At 33.2% G+C, this 18158-nt stretch overlaps 1 long non-coding RNA gene across 2 annotated transcripts; it reads right to left on the minus strand.

The window, feature by feature from the left end:
• Positions 1–1010: 1010 nt before the first annotated feature.
• Positions 1011–17481, minus strand: LOC110446537. 2 transcript variants are annotated; one of them, XR_002462484.1, is made up of 4 exons: positions 17378–17481; positions 15511–15642; positions 3756–3852; positions 1011–3236 (listed from the first exon to the last, which is right to left on the minus strand). It is a non-coding gene; the product is annotated as an uncharacterized LOC110446537 (long non-coding RNA). The 2 variants fall into 2 exon arrangements; XR_002462483.1 differs by having other exon boundaries at positions 1011–3852.
• Between the last annotated feature and the right edge of the window lie 677 nt (positions 17482–18158).

The raw sequence follows: 18158 nt of genomic DNA on the forward strand, positions 1-18158 counted from the left end.
TAAATGTCTAATACTGTGACAATTCTCATTATTGATACTTTTGTAAGCGGAAGGTTTGCAGAGTTGATAATCTAACAATAAAATACAGCCTTGAGTCAAATACCATTTCTTAACATAAATAATGTCATTTTACAATCATTAAAAACATCAAAATATTTGATTATTAGACATTTGATTACATATTAGTTTAGAGCATAAGATTCCAAGACTATTAATTATGATATATATTCTTTATTACCATTCTTCGATATACAATTACTTTTTTTTATATGTCTGTGTTTATTCGTTTGATTTATTGGCGTTGAAATGTTTCTGTGTATAAAATCGAATGATAGATTGTCAGTTGAGTGGGTGTGTGATGTACAAAAAAGTTATTCAGTGTCACTTCACCTTCTCCGTCTCTTGGTAATATTTACATTATCTGTTTCAATAATCAGGTTGACATTTGAAAAAATGAAGGAAGAATGTAAACTGAAAATAACGACATATGTTTGTCAAATGGTTTTATTTAAAACGGTAATAATTTGAAACGAATTTGTTCGTGGCTAACGGTATTATTAACACTTCGCAGAACTTGCGACACATTGTGTTTTGTATCTTATATATAATTGTATAATTAACTGTTAATATACAAATGTATAAATGTCACAACTAATCATGAAATGTATGTACATTTTATAGCAAAGGGAACACTTGTGTAGTGTTGTTTTCATATGTGAAACTATTTATATATATATATATATATATATATACAGGGAGTAGATACATGTATATCAATATTTAACTATAACACAGTAGATGATAAATAAACAGGCACTTGCCAAGGAAATAAAGAACAACATACTAAATTTGCAAGATCTACTAAGCGGTAGATCTTACAAATTTATTATTTTATTCTAATTAAAATACATATATATAATATATATATATTATACATATAATACATATACATAATATATATATATATAATATATATATACATATTTCATCCTTTGTCACAGTCTTCCTCATTTGTAAATGATATATATATTCAAATAGTATGAGAAGGTTATCGTAGGTAAAACATACCTAAAATAATAAATAAAAGAGTCTTGAAATGTTATCTTTTATAACATGCACAGAATCTTCATGTTTTTTTTTATTATTTGGGAAAAGTATATAGATTATGCAAACGAGAACGATTTTGACATTTCTTGATATTTGTTTAAGTATAAATTGCTTATAGATACGTCGAAAATGGACGGTTTTGATATTTAATGAAACGGCTTTCGAATACAATTTCAAATTTGAAAACATTAAACGGTGCGTTTCTATTAGTGTGCAGTCAGTTATATATAGGTTACACTTTATAAAAATTCAAATTCATGCAAATTACGTTTTTATTATAACATGTCATATTAAAGACAAATGTATTGATATTTATATGGAAATCACATGAGTATAACATTCAAAAGTGTTTTGTAAGTACGTAGTAAGGTTGCATGCCGAGATATTTCTCGTTGTTTACTAAAAAATAATGAAAACTTTTACGTAAGATTGATAGATTTATCGATCAATGTAACCCAGCAGGGATCACGAACAGGAGCAAAATACGTATCACCATTATCTAATTTTAACATGCCGTATTGTTTAGCAAGGCTACGGTTAAGAGTATTCTGTATTCACTGTAGGTAAATAAATTGTCTATCTGTCCTTTCGTGGTTTTTTTCTGTTGATGAAAAATAAAACTGGTTTTGTCCCCACGGCCTTTGGCTGATGCTCACCAACAGATCAGAGGGACTTAACAAAATTAACCAAGTTTGATATATTGATGTTTTCAAAGTGTCACATACATTTAAATACTGCATTTATTACATAAAGGATTATCACATAAAAACCTGAGGCATATAAAAAGCAACAGGTAGTCACAAATACAATATACAATATTTGGGGGAAAAAAACCCATTGTGTAATTTATGCAATGCCTAAACAAACTTCAAATACAAAATTCAAATATCTTAGCGATAATACACAAACATTTATTTCCACAGTAGCTTCCAACAATTACACATTCTGATTTTTCTTTTACAAATGTATTGTCAGTTCTCGTCATTTATATCATGACACCGTTATGACAACAATTTTGTATTGAACACATTTCCAAGGCAAACAAAATCGTCAAAAATTCATGTTTTCTAAGTGACACTGACAAATCTAACGCCATTAAGATTCATTTTGAACAATGCACATAGAAAACATGTTTGAAACACAGATGAGTTTATCAATATATTTATAGAACAACGAAAACATTGGCAAACGGGTTTCAATATGTATAATTCAAATAAGTACTACTAACAGAGTAATCACAATGTTAAATAAAAAGTTTAAGTTATTTAAATCATATCTTACTATAGTTCGTTACTAATTAATGGATTTAAAGGTTTGTTGGAAACACCTGATAATTAAAAGAACATCTTTCTTAAAAATAATGTATATGGTACATTTAGGAAATCATGTTAATACCACGTTATAATGATAAGATTTAAAACGTTTTGTTCGAGAACTTAATTTATTTCTTCTTATATTTAAAAAAAATAATTAGTGGCTGTGTTATTGAAATAAATTAGATTCAAATGATTTGTGAGTTTGTATCATTCAGACAGTGTTATGGAGGAATTTGTAAAGATGATAGCTGATTTCAATTTGCGTTATCATGATGTTGTTTTTATTTAAAGTTAGAACCGCTTAAGCAAAATCATCTAACAAAAAATAATGTTTATGTTTTGGGTAAAACAGAATCGCTGAACTAAAAGATGAAAGTATAATTGATTTAAACATTTCGAAAAATAGACAAGAATAAGATCGGTGTTGTTTTAAATACCAAGATTCGTACACTATTCCTGTTCCTGATATCCATATAACGACGTTAGCAGTTACACCAGACGCTGACCAAAACAAATCATATTTAATGTGGCAGGGAAGTATTAATGTCAACTGTTTACTCTTCACTACCTTTAATGTGTATTTTTACATATTACCTGTTTGGCATTAAAGAGTGAACACCTGTGATATGGGCCTTAATAATACCGCATAAACCCCAGTTCAGAAGGTGTGCACTTTCCTTAAAGAGACAGTAAATTGTGTGCTATGACAAGAAGTGCATTAGCGTGCTTCTGTAAAAGTAATTCAAGACCACTCTCCGTCCAAATGTACACTTATATGACTTCAACGTTTTCTTGATCGTGGCCTCTTTATTGCTTTTTGAAAGTTAAGGACTTGTTACATAAAATATAAGTTAATTTAGTTCTGGCTTGATGACATGGTGATCAATTATTTCCCTATTAACGACAGACTAAAGTTATTATGTAAATATGGCCGCGGCATTCATTAAGCCGGATGGTAAACACGTGTATGGTCCTTATAACTAGATCGGTTATAATAGGTAAACAAATGGTATGTACTACACTATAATACAGTAACAATTCACATACTTCACAGTACGAGATAAAATGCGTGTCAATTATTTGTTTATGTCGCACAAACACTTAACAGATTAATGATGAAAAGTGCAAATTAGCTTAGAAATGTACCTGTATCTAAATCGATGTCTCGTTACGACATTCAAATAAACTGGGGTTCTTTAACGTAAGAAAAGGACAAATTGCAATAGTACAATCGACAAATGAAAAAAATGAACTCTGATAAAAAAGACAGAACTCAAGTAGATATCAACTCCACAGACACATTAAACAAACCGCAATGTTAATCAAGGATACTTCCAGGTGGCTGAAAAGGTTGCGCGTGGCCGGCACCGCATGTGGTACCAGGCAGTAAAAAGTCCGTTAAATATGGCACAACCATCGCTGCACATATCTGCAAAAAAGATGATTTTGATTAAGAAAAGCCATAAACAATGAAACAAATAATGATGATGTCATGACTATAAGGGTGGGAGTCCTTCCGTGGCATCAACGGTTCACTTGATTTACGAGTCCTGTATCCGGAATATGCCACACTGAAGGATACCATAAGTCAGAAATATCACTTTTTTGCTGTTCGTTATTTTCAGCACAAAAATGTACAGAAAAAATACATGTTCCCTGTACACTTTACGGCTAAAATGAATACACCCATAAATGAATTTTATTAGATCATATTTTTTACCAAAGTTAGTTACCTTTTGCTTTATTAGAAGTAAATTATTATGCAAATAATTCATACTAATTTCTCCGTAAATATATAATCTGTATGTATAAGAATTGTTGACATAGGGATTCCGCGGGGCCTTAGAATCATTGTAATACATGCTTACTCAGATTTTTCCTTTTTTTCTCTAATAAATATTAAGATGATACTGTTTATTTATCATTACATATTTTTCATACCATTGATACAAAATTTGTCAACTTGAATACCATATATTCCATCATAAAAATTACTTGAATGTGAAATATACATATAATAATAAAAAAAATATTGTCACATTATTGAAGATTAAATTCCAAGATTTATTTAGGTTTAAGAATTATGTGTATATCATTTAGAATATGAATTCAGTGTTTATTTCAAAAACAAGTTCATAAAGTGTTTCCTCCGTTGTTTATTCATGTATTCTCAAATATGTATATTAACTTGTAAATTAGAATGAATTAATCTCATGAACATATTATGATGTGAGATCCCGTTGAGCGTTTAAGAGATATATCATGCCATTTTACTTAGTGTTGCTAATTACGAGACTCGCAAAGCCCAAGTATGTGTTCAGGCTATGAACGAGTGTGAGGGTGAACAGGTAAACACGGGAAAGTACACTGTCACAGACCTTAGTATAGTACCTAAAATATTTAATAATATAGAAATATTTGAGATGGTTCTATCTAGTTTAAATAAAGAATAAAATTCGAACACAGGATATCATTTGATTTTTTTTTATGAATACGGGCCTAGCTGTGCATCATATTTCCTAACGAAGAGATAATTTCGAGGATTGTTTTATGATTTAAACGAAACAAAGATTAAACGCTTTTGAATAAAATATGGCGGCATTCTAAATTTATTATTAAATGTATCATATTTTTTCTTACCTAATTAAACACGTCATACTTTCTATTAGGAATGACAACTGGATATGTATCCGAACAAGTGTTTTAATATTATCACCAAATTTCGTTTCAACATTTTAAATAAACAGATAGTTTCCCCAAAACTGCACGCTATAAACAAATACGTCACGTTAGAAAATCTACATTTAATTTTATTACAGCACACATTTATCTATTGAGTCAAAGCGTGTAAGCTGCAATTAATGGCCTTCCCTAATCATGTATCGATTGATAATGTACGCTTCATGGATGAGATCCAGTTTAGAATTTTTCATTAATACATTTAATCTTCAGTGTTCAATTTTGACCTCGGCTACATCTATAGAACGAATTGCTATGCAGGACTGATGACATGTAAGCATATCTTAACTGATATTTGATCATTTGTGTCTAGATTTGTCCATGGGTTGTTTTACCTGTAATATAGTTAACCGCGGTATATATTGCCCAAGTAAGTACTGAAAGTGATGGCACATTTATAAATCACAAACATGATATGTTACAATTTTATGGTAAATGCTACCGAAGATATTTCATATGAGAAATAAAGAATAAATACAACCTCAGTTTTGCCAAAATATTACAATAAACATACTGTAAACTTGGTTTCATAATACATACACCTGATCCAGAAATCACGCGTGCAGGTCATCGGATCTTTGTTTGAATCTGTGTTCGTCAGGCAAACAGTATATTGCACATAAAGTCATTCAATTAGGGGTTCATTGCCGATTGTTTACATGTACAATTGATTAGTTTTGTTTGTTTGGGTTTTTTAGTTCTCACAACAACTTCAGTCTTATGCATTAAACATTAGTTACATAACTTCATAACTCCAATTCAGACTTTATCAAGAAAAATTGAGGATTGAATTAACAATTGAATATAAAATAGGGTAAAATTGTCCCCCAACAGTTATTTCAATAAACACCAATTTATGGTCATCTCTTAAAAGCTCATATCTGGCGTCAATGTATATATCTGTTTTGATGTTGGAGTATTATTTTGTTTTCATTAAATATTTGAATATATAAAAACCGAAGCATCACTTTAATTTAGCTGTAATTTTAATGTTGAGTTTTGCTGCAGTTTTAGCGATAATTAGTCTTTAAATTCAACGTATTAAAAATAAACAAAGTTTATATAAACAATTAAATCACAATCGCTCAATGACAATAATTGAATTCATTGTTGATATGACAAGCGAGCAATAAGAATGGAGAGAACAACAAAACAAAAGATTAGACAGCACAATCCGCTACAGACACAAGGTTCCCTGGACGAGTAAGTGAATACAAGTTTTATACAAATAGCCAAGCGGCACTGAACAAAGAGAGGGACGACTTTACATCAACAGTACGGTGCCTGGTTTGTCAGTAACATTGTAACATACTTTAATGTTACCTTACCTGGCCTATTTATGTAAAGTACAAATGCAAATCAATTTGTGTTTGTTTGAAAACTCACAAGAGGATATTATTAGTTGTATGTTGATGCTAAATACTAAAAAGCAGCTATACATGTAATTTCCTTAAAAGTTAAGTGCAAACTAAAAATAAGAAAGTCACATTTATCGTAAATATCTATCATATTAGCAATAAAATCTCGGTATAATGTCACTCCTTAAACTTTTTTACCGACAAATTGTAAAATTGCTTTACTATTTTTGTTTACAATTCCGTTTAAAGTCTCCTAAATTGCAAGACCTCTCTATTAGGCCTTAACTTTTGCTGTTGAACAAAAGTGACAGTAGAAAGAGGTTTACGGTATGCTAATATTGGAAAAATCTGACCAGCATGCATGTTGATATTTATCATTAGATGTAGACTTATGCTTAAATATTCAAATGCGATTCAGACTAATTCAAAATATCATATGTGTTATGTTTCTTTAACCTTTAGATCACTTACGAATTAATTGTTTTCCACAGATATGCTCTGGCATGATGATTTAATGATTGGATCGTTTTATAGAGGTTTATGTGGTAGTTCTAATCCTTCTCTCACCAATTTAATAAATAATGAATAAATGAAAAGGCAGAAATCAAATATTAATGCATCTCAATTTGTTGATATAGGAAATATACTTTTATCTATGTAAAAACAAACTAAGTGCAACATAAAAAGCTCGATAGACGATATATAAAAAGAATATTACAAGACATGTTAAAATCAAATGGTTGAGTTTATTAGAAATACATATATGTCTATATTCAGCATTCTACGTATCAAATATAGCCTAGAATTAAAAAAGGATGTGCAGTATTCCTTGTTAATCAGCGAAAACAATCTTTTCTTGTTATCAACCAGGACTAATTGTTGTTAGTTTGATGAACGCCCAGCCTGTAGACGACAAACCACGTGATGGGGATGAGGGAGGGGGATGTACTGAGAAAGTACGCAATGAGCGCCAAACATCAAAGACAAAAACAGTAAACCTCCATGATGAGACTACGACGAGACAACGTGATGTTAGATTTGTGACGGCTTCATGAAGCAATCTGGCTTGACAGCCAAAAACTTTAATTCCCTCAGATAGCCAAAACCATCGGTGTAGGGATACAATTGATAGAATTTTATCACCTGGCTCATCCGAGCATATTTTTGCCGGCCCGACGTCCCTCTGTGGAGTATTTGCGTGTATATGGGGACACCATTTGACCAATATGAAAGAAAATAATACAGCAACAGCTAAACGTGTTATATTCTACAGACGCGTCTCCTGTGAACACTAGCAATGCGCTGGGGACCATCGTTTCGTCAGGAAGAGAGCTGCAAGGTTTTCTGCATTGCGAAAAACTCGTTCACACTTTGGATTCGCTTTACTCAACAGGGGTAATTTAACACGTTTCTTTCCAAGGCCCATGGTCCCTGAGGAGCGTAGCTAATCAGTTAAGTTTCCAAAATTACTTTTTGTCACTCTCAGTGCATCTTTTGCACTTTCTCCAGGGTCAAAGGTTAGTTCATTTGAAATATTTGCGGGGAAATTCAATTTTTGAGCCAATTAGACGTATAATGACATTTAAGGTAAGCAGATTTCAGAGAAATTTCATTACGGTTGCGAGCGTAGAACGGAATACACCGGAATATCAGAGTGGCAAGGCAGGCAGCTGGGTTTGGCACACAGAGGTGCGGGATATAGTGGTCTAACACGGCATCACAGTCTCGGTCCAAATTCTGTACTCTCACCTACCGGAGGAGCCGTCCTGTGAACTTGTGCTCTGGTGTGTCACTTACTGAGAGCTTGTTCTGCGACCCTTCTTCTAATGTGTCACCTAATGAGAGCGTGTTTTGAGGGACTCCTTCCAATGTGCAACTAAGTGAAAACATGTTTTGTGAGCCTCCTTACTTAAAACATGTTTTGATAGGCTCTTCTTCTGTGCCACTTTTCTGAGACAATTTGTTGAGAGCCCTCTTCTTCTGTAGCAGTAACTGAGATAATCCTTTGAGAACCCTCTTCTTCTGTAGCAGTAACTGGGACAATCCTTTGAGAGCCTTCCTCTCTGCCAGATACTGAGAACAAGTCCACGTGATCTTTTAACTTGATTCACAATATCATTCTTCCATATTTTACTTTATGTGGCACATAGGTTTGTTTTGGTTATCAGATACATAGGTCATACTTTTACAGCCTCTGACCTCTCTATCAAGCACTGAGGGTTTGCTTACAAATAGAGAAAAAGATTATCCATCATTTCAAATTTGCATCCTCTCTATGTCCCTTTTCCACAAGCCGGGTACTGTGATCCTCCTCCTAAGGCACATATACTCAGTACCATCCTTTCACAGCCTTTCACAGAGTTGAGCTTTTCTTCTACTCCAGTTGTTTTGGAACGAGCCATAAACCTCTTTTCAACGATATACTATGCCATTTTGTTTTTTAGTTCAGCTTCAGGTCATGCATCTATCCTCATTTCGCTTTCCTGGTGCACGTTATACCAAATGTGTGTGTTTCCTTCGAAGACATCATACTGGTTTATCCTCAAATGTAATCGGAAATGGAAGTTACACTGGAAAAGTTGTGTGTTAGCTAACAAATGAACATTCCTCTTGACCTTCGAGATCATCGTCTGCTCAGAAGACTTTTGAAAAGAAAGCTTCCCCGTGTGTTTTCTGGTATTATTATGCCCGAGTGTAACGAGGTCAGTCAAAATAAGACACATTAAATTTTGTGTCATAAACCAACTATTATTGTCTCGACACTAAGCATGCAAGGGAATTATTTCTTGAGATTAACATCCTCACATACACATTTATGAAGGCACCATTAGAAAATTAATAGAACTGTTACGTATCGGTACGGATGTGACAAAGGACAAATTCATTTTTGCACCATAAACTCAACGTTATTGTTTTAATACAGGACATACGAGGGTAATATTTCCAAGGATCACTATCCATATATATACATAAAAGCGATATTGGAAAATTAAAAGAATTATTATGCATCGGCGCAGGCGTGTCAATAGACAAAGGACAAATTAGTTTTGTGTCATAAAACACTTGATTGTCTTATACAAACCAAGTGAGGGCAGTTTTCACGGAGATTTACAATTACTCACATACACCCAGGAGGACAGTACTTAGCAAACAGATATAAGAAGGGAGCATAACCTTACCATGATATATCACACCCCTATATGTAAGAAACACTAGAATCGAAGTAGGATATTTGATGTCACACAAAGTATACTGTTTTTAGATAATAAATCGCAAACATTTGCCTCTGGAGTAGTGAGCATGCCTGCCCTTTTTACTAAGCAAGGTTTTACTACCCGAGAGAAGACTTTTAAGACTTGTTCTATATTTCTTCAATTTTAATGACTTGCATATTGTTTTCATTTTTCCTTGGTAGCAGTTTTTGCGAGAGGTGAAACATGTCATGTAGGAAACGCATACTCTTCCTGAGCACTGCGTTACACATACGTATTTTTGGTCTTTTGATATCTTTTGCTTTGTTTTGGTGGCTTGGTAACTTTCATTGTTTTCAATCGTATCTACAGTTAGCTAAATATTTACTTTGTGTAGTAATCCTGAAGTAATTAATTTTCTTATTGGTAAAGCAGAATCTAAGAAGGGACGTCACAATCGAAAATACGAATCACTGACAAATAGAAATTAAAAATACTTCAGGAAAAGGGACGCAAACACCTGGAATCACACGGATCCAAACACAAAAGGAAGACAACTGTATCATCCTATCTCTGTCATAATACCATCGTCATGACGGAAATAGGTTGTGTCTAAAATAAAGATTATTTTAACAATAACTTCTTTTTGTTTGCTCGGAGGGAAAAAAGGTATCACCAAGCTCCTTTACTGCTCTTATAATATTGAAACAGATTGAAATATGACACAGACATATCACGTTTTTGTATTATAGATCCGATTTTTACGATGCAACAGAGAACACTTATCAAGTGATTTCATATTGAAGATAAAATACAATGTTTTTATCTGTAAAGGCGCGTGTGTTTGCCATTCGATAACAATTCAATTTAAAAATACATGCAATCCCAATTTTAGAATATATGTTGCTGATATTTTGCAGCTGTCTAAAGTTTGCTTCGGGCTAGTATTTAAAGTGTATTTTGCCTTCATTAAAACGGAAGCTTGCCGTCCATTTTTGGATGAATCATTCTGATTTAAGTATGCAGGATTGACATGGCCGATCCGACAGGAAGACAAGCAGCTCCCCCTAGCGGCCGGGATACGGCCTCGTTGTCGCCATGTACCAACTGATTTGCAGAGTACGGTGTTATACGGTGACAAATACCTCATATTATTGGGTTGTGCTGCTTGCAGCCACATAAGCTGCTTAGGTCTTCGGCCTTGAGCTTTTCCTGAGAGGAGAATGAGAACATAATACAAGAAGCATTGGTTATTGTTATAAAAGCAAAAATACAACGTCATGAAAATGTAAACAAAGCAAATGATTGTTCCCATCAAAAGCATTTTTTTATTATATATATTACGATATATATCATAGCAACATCGCAGTATATGTTACACGACACATGTTGTCGTCAAAATACAAACTAGATACCTTTTGCACTTACTAGGAAATGACAATAAAACTGTTTACTTTTTTCCCATACTTAACAATTTTTCTATTTTCTAAAACATCGACCATTTATCTGTATGGTATCTTTTAGTTTTATATGACGTTGTTGTATTACTCGACAACGAATTCAGATCAAATAAAATTAAAACGTTTTTTTGACATAGAATCATACTCGTTCTTTGATATGTTTATCGAAACAACTCGTCCTATTTTTTTTCTGTATTTCTGTCCGAAGCACTGGCGCTAATACTCATGAACATTGTTTACATCGCTAATATGCTTTGCCGCCATTTTAACTTAATGCATTAATGAGTTGGCATCACGGATCCTTGAGTGGCCTTTTTTTCTAGCGTTCCTCGTGACATGATAATTTGACATAATTGGTTTATTTTGCGCATTTTAAAATATTTAGTGTACTTTATATTCGGAGAGCAGCAGTCGTTACTGATATTCAATTAGAATTACCTATGAATGTTGCAAGGAGCTGGAAAGTGCTGTCAGAGCTTAACAAAAAACCTCCGTTCCTATGAATCGTCTTATAATTATGAAAATCGAAAAGAGGGCATGTGGAACAGCTTTCCAATTAGTAATTAGGAATGTCAAAAGTGGGAGGTTGTACTTAGCAGTCTTTCACAATATGAAGGATATAGGGGCATATGGCAGATCTCAAACATCGTAGTGTTGAATGCTATAGACAAATTGCTTTCTAAGTTGATTTAATATTCAGTACGATTTAAATAAATGATTTATGATACTGAAAAATGATGATTGTTTCGGACAAATATTTATTTTCGGTGCATTATTCTTATTTCATTTATTTTTTTCCTTTTTTTTCCTTTTTTTTTTTAATTTCACGCCTACATATTCTTTTATATCTTTTTTTCTTTTAACGCCATTCGAGTAAAATACAAAATAAGTAACATAAACACAACAAAGTACACATGTCCATTGTAAACCTTTAGAATTTCTCTCAATTCCATGTATAAAAAACTAGCGTTCTGTCATAATATTGCTATCTTTTCGATCAGTAAGTTATATAAGTAACGTTTGATGTAAAAAAAGATAATGAAATAATTAAAAAATATATTTAGCTCATGAATTTATCTATTCACAGCAGGATACATACATAAAGACATTACCGTTAGAGAAACATCTCCATTTGAAAACGAAAATTCAAGAAATGTGTATTGTTGAGGAAATAAGAAGAAACATTTATAGTGAGCGTATTAACGGTTATGTAGGGAGGCGAAGAGAGGAAGTAGTACACATAGCTGGTACATGTTCTCTGGTAGAGCGGGAGTCTGGTTGCTGCGGCTTGCGTCGCCATCACTTTCTGACACCAGAGACAGAACTGTATTTTAATAAGCTTTGACAGTTATAACCCAACAGGAGAAATGATATATCTGGTTCTCGTTGTGTTTCTGGCCCTAGGCAGACCTCCCTCTCTACCCCTCCTCCCCATATCTTCTCCTTCCCATTCCCCATATCTTTTGCTGTCCGTAGTGTATAGTCCCGTATCGCCAACGTCCCTCTCATGATTTCCCTAATCCTACGTTATTTACGATCGAGACAGGAAGCAAGAAGAGACGAGTAGTTGTAAATAACAACAATTAAGTAGATTATGCCGGTGAGAATTATTTTTGCACCTGTTTTGTATACTTATAGCCCCCAAGTGACGACCATTCATGTCTCTGATTGGTTATAATTTATGAGTAGGATGCTCGGTCATTTCCGTCCATAGTGTACTCGCGAATCATTCCACGTGGGGAAGGAGATGGCGATGCCAGGAATTTAATTGGAGTATAAATTCTGTTTCTGTCTCATTAGTTAATAAAGAAGGTCTGATATTAGTTTTGTACAAATACTACTTTCAATGGAAAGGGGAGTTTACTTTTAATTCGTTTGAATTTTTTTTTTATTTATTTTTTTATCTTGGCACAAAAAGACAGGGGAATATTTTACTTAACAACCAACCATTAGAAATAAATTTCGCTACAGATGTCTGTACACTTTCAGTTTGTTTCATTCCAATGGATTTTTGGCACTAGACAAATCTTAAAGGAAGTCATATAAAGGTGTTTTATGGTACAATTTGCGCATCAGACATAGGTAAACATTAAAAAAAAATATATACTTAAAGATAAACAGCTAAATAATTAAAATTTTGAACTCCTCAAGTTCACGCAAAAATTGTACAATGTAAATATCCTTCAATAATAAAAAAAAGTTTCTCTAGTGCTGCAGTGGTGAGGAAGAAGAGAATGTTTGAGCCGTTTTATCAATTCAAGAGACATTAACAAAATAATTTTAAATTAATTGATTTTACAAAATGCAATATCTCATAAAGAAAAAAGTGAATAAAATGGTTTTTTGTTTGTAATATTTATGTTTTGTCACTGGCAAGAAAAGATTATAAAGGGACCATTTAAATGCCCTGTTGATGTTATTATGTATATGTGTTTGAATTCGTTAACACTCTTAATGATAGAAAGAATGAAGTGTAATGTCGATTGCAATATTTGGATATTTCAATGTACATAAATATTGTTTACAAGTTTCTCAGAAGTTCATAAAATTTAAACTGTTTCTTCAACATCGGTTTTAAGTTAATGAAAAAAACTCTTTATAATATTTTTTTAAAAACCCATAAAACATGTGCTATTATTAACAAACAATATGTTTTATATAACGTGGTCAACATAATATAATGTTTATTATAATAATACATAAATTAATGACTGATTCCTAATTTCTCAAAAGTTCTGAAATAAAAAAACCCATTCAGGTAAGGTTTTTTACCGAAATTATATAGCAAACGTTTTATTAAATTCATTTTCAGTTCGAAAAAAATATCTGTTTATCTAATAATACTCAACATTTCATAAATGATGATAAAGATTTGTCTCCAAAATTCCTTTTAACATTGAAAATTGACATTTACTCAAATGTGAAAAAAATAATTAAACGTTTTTTAAATGAATGTTTTTCTTGTCTCATCGAAAAATGTCGATTTAAAAAATTGAATTTTTCATAAAAACGCAGTTATAGTAATGAAAGCACAATGACAACTGACAAATGAACTGACGCTGTCCGGCCTAAGAACAATTGAGAAATGCAATATTGGGAAGAACATATAGATATGCTTGGTTTTTAATCTTATACTTTAAGATAGTTGTTGTTTTAATTTGTATCATGACTGATGTTTTCCACAAATACGTTTACAAATTTTAACAAGATATTTAGAATGAAAAGAAAAAGACATCTAACTTAAAAGAAGGTAATTAAAAACCTGTCACACACGTTTTAAATTCAAGAAACCCGTTGCATTTCTGGTCTTACCATATGTAACTCCTTTTCCCCCAAAAACACACCTAACCTCAAACCATGTGTTTCATTTAACTATTGATTCCGAAACAATGATAAATATTCACAACCTGTCCCGGCAGACCGTTCCTAATGCGATATATTAGAAACAACACACATTCTACAGTTTTTCGGATATGCCGATTTTTATATTCCCATGATGCCGAATGCAGAAGTGATAAGATTGTAGCTATGGAGACCTTTGGGGACCAATATGGTAGACGATTAAATATTAAAACCTGTTATAGAGAGATATGAAATAACACCAAAATATGATGATGAAATGGCGTATTAAACTGCATAACGGCACTAGGAATGGTACCAAGACGCTAATGTGTTGGCCTCGCGCGAGGAAGGCCAATGAAAGTTTCGAAGCACAAGTTCTCACATTTTAACCGTCTGCGTTTTTATTTGGCTTAGGAAAATGGAATGTGTTGAAGAATTCTATCGAGTTAGCGTTACATGGAAAATGGAATGGTTACACCTCTGGCAAAAATATGTTAAGAGCTATTTCATAATTCGTCACCGGGTGACAGTTCCACCGGTCGCTCGCCATGCATCATCTCTGTAATTGCGTAACTGTGGAGTCGAATGGAGTCGAAATGGCGATGCTGAGGTATGGCAAACTAGCATAAAACATGGAATCATATGTAATAAAACTGGCCCGTGTTACCAATAGTATCCCAGGAATTACACTTCTCAATGCCTCTCCGCTGTTAATCTTTTTCTCTTCAAACCGGGAAAAGTGTTTTACATGCAATTATGGTTTTGGTGTTTTTCCAAAAGGTTCATGGCTTTTTGGAGATACGTATATATGGACAGATTGGAAAAGAAAGATCTGATGGTTGAAGAAGAGTACGAAGAAGTGGGGGTAAAAGACGAGAGTAAAGAAAAAGGGGAGTAGGGGGAGAGTTATAACCCCATCAAGAAGACGAGTCTTGTTACCGAGGTTACCCACGCTGTAATAAAGAGATACATACAATTCTTTGGATGACAGACCTACCGTTATAGTCCTATTTCTCATTTTTCTTCTGACAGAAGACGACAAAGAAATTTCACGCTTCATGGAAATAGATGTGTTGAATATGGCCATTCTTGTATGACGAACCGTGTCTTTATGAATAATGTCTCTCATCTGAAACAAACAAGTGGACGCGTATTTGACACAAGATGGATGTTAGGGTAGCTGTACTCTCTTGTTAAGAAAAAGAACACTTGTCTTACTCATGGTTAAAAAATAAATCATAAAAGATTGCGAAATAGATACACCTTGATATGTTCCTTTTGTGACTTGCAATTTCATATACTAACACAAGGATTACTGTTTGCGATGCGGTGACAAGTTTATTCAATATTTGTTATGAAATATGAAAGTGTCTTAATGAACAAAAATATAACCACCGTGATATAATAGTCGACACACCTTGTGAGTTACACCTGCCTGAGGACAAAGAACAAAGGACACCGCCTCCTCGTTGTACCTTGTAAAGATACGTTCCGTCTGGCAGAGGGCATCCAAGGTCAATCAACACATAATAGTTAAAATGAAACGTTTAAATCAAGATGTTTTGTGCTCAATTTTTTTCCTCAAATAATTTATTTTCAAATAAGGAATTTCGAAATTTATGACTAAGATATTTCATCGTATTTATTAATTAAGTCACATTCACGAAAACATGCTAAAACGCCACCGACTTTCGTCATAAAGTCAGCTTTGTACCTCACGATGTGCGCTTGTTTATATAAAATGAGTATCTATTCATAGTACTCCTAACAAAGTTTAACAACATTTGACGCGATGACTCCACAAATTTAAGGTTCAATATAATATAATGCTTTATCTACAAAAACTATAAGCTACAACGCCAATATATCAGGACAAAATGGGACCTCAAATTTGAAAAAAAGACAACATCAGAATTTGAGAAAATATCGAAACAAAAGAAAGACATGGTGACCCCAGCTTTTGCGATACTGGCTTTAATGATTCCACTACATTTTAAAATTAGTATTGAAATATCAACATTATGTTAATATTTCAAGGGTATTTTTTTCAATTTGGAAAGTTCTTGTTTTATTGCAAAATAATTGCTGGTAGGTATATTGTTAGAAACATCAAACTCCAACAATTAGATGTATCAGTGGTGTAGACATCACAGAACTGACCAGTTGAACCCATACTGTATTGTCTGACGGTTAGATATTCTATTCTTTCTGTCATTGGGAGCGTCTTTTTAGCCTATTACATGCTATTTCTTAAAGCAATTATATTATATTAAATCCAATAAAAGTGCACTTATATTATGTTCGTTTGATGATAAAGCTAGCATTTTAAATACCAATTTTTAGGGAATTGTCCGGTCTTTTGTTTCCCGAAATGTTCAAACGCTATCAATCGAGTGCCTTTTGTCTTGTATGAAACCTTATGTTCATTTTATTAGCTGCTTTGAGAAACAGCAGCGTTGCTGTCGAAATGCAACTGCTGATGCTAATCTGTATATCTTGTGATGTCTTGTTATCTTAAACAATCCAGTAAATATGTGTATAGTCTTTCTTAAAAATGAAAAGTTCGGAATTTTGGTACAAATTTTGGAAGATATTGTCAATTTCCTACTCGATCATTCAAACCAAACTGCTAAACATTAAAGAAACTGCTTTGAAGAATCATATTACGTTTTTTAAAGTGTACATTAAGCTGACTTAACTTTAAACGAATTGTTCAAGAATGACAGATTCATGGCATGTACTTTGTTATGTCTACTTTCCTGTTCCGAATATTTCCCCGGCACAATCAGGGAGGCACCATCTCCGAGGGTGAGATAGGCTTATCTTGTGCCGTAGGGGAGGAGGGGATTGTTAAAAATACGTACGTTACGGATACCCGGCAAACGTTTGTCTTATCAGTACGTGAAATCCACGCCCATTTCAGACCACGGTAACTACTCCGCATGCCGTTCGGAACCCCTCCCAGTGTATAGATGGTAACCCGAGTAGCAGTTCTCAGCAGCCGTAGCAATATGCCATCAGAAAAACATTGCTAAACTTAGAACCAGTAACAAGTCAAAATGCCAACAGCTATAAAAGTGTCACTTAAGCCTTATCGCAGTTTTCAAAACTTTTTTACAAGTTAATGAAAAAATGATGGAGATAATTTTAGTGATTTCGACTCGGTATTATGTGTAAGCTTACTGCTTTATATGCTAAACGGTAGAATGTGTTTATCACTATATAGCGTTTAAGACTAAGGGCTATCTGGACGTTCCATGGCAGTGGATGATAACCAGAGTTAAACTGTACGATGACACAAGCTTATGCATAATACATTTGAGTGCTAAAATGATGAATTGTTTATTGCAGTTACATGTATGATATCATCATGCCAGGAAACAGTAAACCAAGGAGGCAACGGGGGCTCATGTAAGAAATACATAATGCAAGAGAACCTATATTTTAACAATATGTTTAATTTCATTTTAAAGAGCAAAAATTTCATGACACACATTTAGAAAAGTTATTTTTTATAAGGAGATACCGAAAACATTTACAAAAGTCTAGACCACCGGGATATTTTGAGATATATTTTTAGATAAGTTAATGAGGCAGGGGCGCCTGTCTTTGATAGGATAAATGTATTTCGCCCTAAACATGCAT

Source organism: Mizuhopecten yessoensis, unplaced genomic scaffold (genome assembly GCF_002113885.1).
Source record: "Mizuhopecten yessoensis strain PY_sf001 unplaced genomic scaffold, ASM211388v2 scaffold2779, whole genome shotgun sequence".
Classification (NCBI taxonomy): domain Eukaryota; kingdom Metazoa; phylum Mollusca; class Bivalvia; order Pectinida; family Pectinidae; genus Mizuhopecten; species Mizuhopecten yessoensis.